Raw genomic sequence first — 6,000 nt, 5'->3', positions numbered from 1 at the left:
ACTGTACCCCCCGATATTTGGTATTTTGATGATTTTATCCACATTTTTCAACGAAATTGTCTGATAATCCACATAAGCATTTCCTTGTGGGTACTTTACCTCTAGGAGAAGAATTATCTATATAGGTCCACGATGTCGTATAGCCGATATTCGGAATTTTGATGATTTTAGCTACATTCTTCAACGGCATTGTCTGAAATTCTACAGTTCTTTGTGAGTACTTTACTCCCTGAAAGAGAATTGTCTATATAGGCCCACGATATCGTATATCCCCAATATAACGGTATCCTCCAATATTCGGTATATTGATAATTTCAGCCACATTTTTCAATGGAATTGTCTGATAATCCACACAAGGAGTTCCTTGTGGTTACTTTATCTCTTGGAGAAGAATTATCTATATAGGTCCACACAAGGAGTTCCTTGTGGGTAATTTATACCTCGGAAGAAAATTACCTATATAGGTCCACGATATCGTATAGCCGATATTCAGCAATATGATGATTTTTGCTACATTTTTCAACGACATTGTGTGAAGTTCTACACATGGAGTTTTTTGTGAGTACTTTACTCCCTGAAAGAGAATTGTCTATATAGGCCCACGATATCGTATAACCCCCATATAACAGGATCCTCCGATATTCGGTATTTTGATGATTTCAGGCACATTTTTCAATTGAATTGTGTGATAATCCACACAAGGAGTTCTACACATCCTACACATTCTATATATATATATATATATATATATATATATATATATATATATATATATATATATATATATATATATATATATAAAAAAATCAAAAAAGTTGCAGAAATAATTTCATTTTATTTATTAACAATAAATATATTGTTTGTACATTACATATTGTTTGTAAAATTATAAATAACAATAAATAAACCTCATATAAATATACATAAAAATAAATAGAAAACAAAATGGATTCAACAATTTGTGCTAAGTTTGAATACGAAACCGACAGCCTTATGAATATGTGCATTCAATTGGAGAATACTCCCGAGGAACTATTTTCGGATTCTTTAATAGAAACCAAATTAGAATCCATCGATGAAGATTGGCACAATGCACGCAGTGCATTTGAATGTGCATATTTAGCAGAAATAGAGGAAGAAGAAGAAAAAGCCTATATAAATTAGAAGCCAGAAAAATATTTGAGTCCCTCAGGGACAAATACCAAACTACAAAAGCTAAATTATCAGAGATTTTGAAGAAAAGAAAACAAACTCAAAATAATACCGCTAGAGGCGATGTTACAAATCCGGCACTGTTTCACAGCTCAGCTGTGTATCCTCCGGGTACAACCTTTGACATGTCGGAAATTTGTATTAAAGTGCCACATTGTGACACTCAAGACTTCTACGGAAGTTATGAACAATGGCCAACTTTTAGAGACATGTTTACGGCCATATATGGAATCATCCCAGACTCACACCTGCGCAAAAACTCTATCATTTGCGTAACAAAACAAAGGGTGAGGCTGGTAGAATTGTTGATCGGTACCCGTTATCTGATCAGAATTTTTTGTTGGCATGGGAAGCGTTGTCAGTGCGATACGAAAATGTGAGGGTACTGGTAGATAATCAATTAAAGATTTTATTCAATCTTTCGGCAGCAAAGACTGAATCTAGCAGAGATATAAAAAGAATTCAATCAACAGTTAGCGACTGTCTAGCTATATTAAAAGCACATAAGGTGCAAGTAGATCAATGGGATCCTATTTTGATATATTTGTGTTCAACTAAGCTTCAGGTTAAAACTCTGACTCTTTGGGAACAATCGCTCAAATCACATTCAGAGCTATCCAAATGTTCACAAATGGAAGATTTTCTAAAAAACAGACATAGAGTCCTAGAGAGAATAGACAGTCTAAGAAATATAGCAGCTTCAACTGCCTTTAATGATGAATTTCAAGCGCATCAAAACGCGCAATCGACACAATCGAATAGATGTGTCATGTGTAATAGAAACCATATTTTAAAGAATTGTTCAAGATTAAATAGTATGAGTGTAAATCAGAAAATTGAAATTGCAAGAGAAAAAAGGTTGTGTAACAATTGTCTTATATATGGACACATTTCTCAGGAATGCGTTAGTGTGCATAGGTGTATGTTTTGCAAAAAGAAACACCACACTAAACTGCATTTACCAAGTAACGTTCAAGAGAGATCTACACAGCCAAGATTGGTAGCAAGAGAAAGTCAAAACACTTACCGTTCTGAAAATGGATGCCAAACAAATGCTCTAGTTACCACAGAGAATATTGTAGAAGAAATGCCATGTTCGTCCAATTCTGTAGCTGAAACTTCTAATGTGGAAACACATGTGTCAGTACAGTCCTACAGCTCTAGTAAAAGTAAAATATTCTGGGGAAATATTTACAGTTAGAGCTCTCATTGACTCTGCTTCGAAACGAACATTCGTTACTCAAAGAATAATTAAACGAATTGGCATATTAACTGAAAAAGCTAGTTTCAAGATTAGTGGACTGAGTGGAACAGTCGTGGCTAATTCAAATAAAAAATGTGTTCTGACGCTGTGTTCAGAAATAAATGAAACGGAATTTGAAGCAGAAGCTTTAGTTGTGCAAAATTTGACAAGTTTATTGCCGACGCAGACTATTAAAATTTCAGATTTGGGAAGTATTAAGGATTTGAAGTTAGCAGATCCAGGCTTTATGATTTCTGGCCAAATTGATATGCTTATAGGTAGCGATGTTATCCCATATATATTTTAGAGGGAGTTAAAAAGAACATATTGGGCAACATGATAGCTCAAAATTCGATATTATTTACCGCATCATGCAGACTTTCGCCCAGAAAGTTCTAGTACTAAAATGAGAGTGGTGTTTAATGGATCGAGTAAGACAAAAAGCTCTTATTCTTTAAACGATGTTTTACATACAGGGCCAATATTACAAAATGATTTAGTGTCTGTAATTTTGAATTGGCGCCTGTATAAGTATGTGTTTAACGGTGACATTGAGACAATGTACCGACTGATATGTGTTCATGGTTCTGATCGGCAATACCAGAGAATTTTATTTAGAAAAGAAGGTCAGAGTGATATTAAAGATTATGAATTGTGTACTATTACTTTTGGTATAAAGTGTGCACCTTATTTGGCGATTCGCACATTGTTGCAATTGGCGAAAGAGTCGAGAGATAAATGTCCAATTGCATCGAAAATAATTAAAAATGAGATATATGTTGATGATGTATTGACTGGAGGTCATACTCTTGCCTCAGCTTTGAAGGCGGAAAAACAATTAATTTGAGTTTTGAATTCGGCTGGATTTCCGTTAAAGAAGATAACGGCAAATCATCCGACCCTTCTTTCTAATGTCCGATCAGAAGATTTGTTAAATGAAGAATTTTTAAGAATTAAAGATATGAGTTCAACAAAGACATTAGGTATTCGGTGGAATGCCTTAACTGACTTATTTTCCTATAGTATGAAGTCACTAGAGGTGACTAGCCTGATAAATAAAGGAAAATCTTGTCAACCATTTCGAAATTATTTGATACATATTATACAGGCAAAAATTTTGTTGCAAGACCTTTGGTTAGAAGGTGTTAATTGGGATGAAAGAGTAAGTTTATCCACGTATGCTAAATGAAAAACATTTTTGGATCAATTTTCAAGTGTTGATTCTATTCAAATACCAAGATGGATTAATTATTGCCTAGAGAGCAATATACAATTTCATGGATTTTGTAACGCTTCTGAGAATGCGTATTGTGCCGCAGTATACGTTCGAATGGACACAGAATCAAAGTCATCAGTAAACTTGTTAATAGCGAAAAGTAAAGTTGCTCCATTAAAAAGAGTAAGCTTGCCAAGATTAGAGCTTTGTGGTGCCGTATTGCTCTCATCTTTGGTGAAGTATGTTGTCTCCAAATTAGATGTATCCAAATTAGAAAATATCGAAAATGCAACTTGGAGACATGTTTCTTCGAAATGTAATCCTGCAGACCTTGGAACAAGAGGTTGTAATTCCGTAGAGTTAAGTAAATGTTCGCTATGGTGGAATGGCCCAATGTGGTATTAAGTCTTGGTAATAATTGGCCAGAATCTAATATGGTATCGAAAGATCCGCCAGAAAAGCGAAATATTAAAGTACATTGTGCACCAATTATAGAGAAAGATGATTGTAAAGAAATGATTCAAAAATTGTCTTCTTATAACAGAACATTGTGGACTATAGGATATATGTATCGTATGAAGAATAAGCGAAGTATCCCCAAGAATATAATGATTTAATTAATTCGAAAATTATATCACGAAAAAGTCCGTTACGTGCTTTGAATCCATTTATGGATGAGAATGGGGTAATGAGAGTTAATGGACGTTTAGCTAATGCAAATGTTTCTAATTACGAACGATTTCCAATAATAATTCCAAGTTCGTCTCATTTATGTAATATATTCTTGGAATTTATCCACAAAACATTAATGCATGCTGATGTAAGACTTATGATGTCCATGGTTCAACGGCAATTTTACATCCCTAGACGAAGAAGAACCCTTAAAAAAGTAGTGCATAATTGTGTAATTTGTGCAAGATACAAACAAAATGTTAAATCACAGATAGTGGCTGCCTTGCCTTTAGAGAGAACTTCTTTTTCACTTCCTTTTACCTATGATGGAACAGACTTTGCAGGCCCATTTCAAATTAAAAGTAGCAATTTGAGAAATTCACCGTATCAAAAGTCGTATGTATGTATATTTGTATGTTTTTCGACAAAAGCAATACATCTTGAAGCGTATTCGTCACTATCCAGAGAAGCGTTTCTTGCAACATTTACACGATTCATAGGTAGAAGAGGTTTGCCTAGATGTTTAATGTCAGATAATGGGTGCCAGTCGTACTCTCTCGAGGGAATATCATGAATTTATAAAAAAATCCTCCAAAGAAATTTCAGAGAAGTATATTGTTAATGGCTTCGAGTGGAAGTTTATTCCACCTAGCGCTCCAAACATGGGCGGATTATGGGAAGCAGGAGTTAAAAGTTTTAAGACACATTTCAAAATGTAATGTCTGAAAGAAAGTTCAATTTTGAGGAATTTGTCACTGTTTTAGTGAGAAAAGAGAGTGTATTAAAGTCTAGGCCTTTAACACCATTGTCAGAGGATCCGGAAGAGGTGGACCATTATTATTCGGTCCGGAAATGCCTATTGACGATTTAACGCTAATAAATCGTTGGGAAAAAATAAAAGCCCTACATCATACCTTTACTAAGAGATGGAAAACAGAATATATCCAGGAACTCCATAAAGGATACAAATGGCAATATCCTAAACGAAATATTCAGGAGAATGACTTGGTACTTGTAAAAGATGAACTGCTACCTCCGAATGACTGGAAAATGGGACGTGTGGTAAAAGTGCATGAAGGGCACTATCAACACGTAAGAGTAGTTGATGTAAAAACTACAACAGGTATCATATCTCGTCCTATTGTGAAGTTATGTGTACTCCCAGTCAGTGGTTGTCAGTAGAATGTAATATATGTGTATGCGTGCCCCAATCATGGTTAAATATCTAACAGACAATGCCTTTAATGGCACCCTTTTTTCTCTTGGATATATTTCTTGCAGTTACATAATAATGAATATGGGCCAAGGTGAAGTCTGTCAGGTTTGCTACGGTATTCATCACCTGAGGAACTGTCCCGCTTTTTAAGTGATGACGGTGGTGCAAAGAGAGAGTGTGGTATTGGCCCGCAGATACTGCAAGAACTGCCTCGGACGGAACCACGTAGCGAGATTTTGTTCCTGGCCAGGGACATGTCGTATGTGTGGTTCTCGGCACAATACGATGCTGCATCGTCCTGTAGTGGCAGGTCTAATTGACAGCAGCATAGGGTTTGCCAGGTATCACCCGTATGCCAATCAAAGAGCGCAGCAAACCCAACAGCAACAACCAATTCTTGCTCAACTGCAGACACGGCACGCGCACACTGTCCATGGTTCA

This window comes from Musca domestica, unplaced genomic scaffold (genome assembly GCF_030504385.1).
Source record: "Musca domestica strain aabys unplaced genomic scaffold, Musca_domestica.polishedcontigs.V.1.1 13, whole genome shotgun sequence".
NCBI lineage: Eukaryota > Metazoa > Arthropoda > Insecta > Diptera > Muscidae > Musca > Musca domestica.
This window is presented reverse-complemented; position numbering follows the sequence as displayed.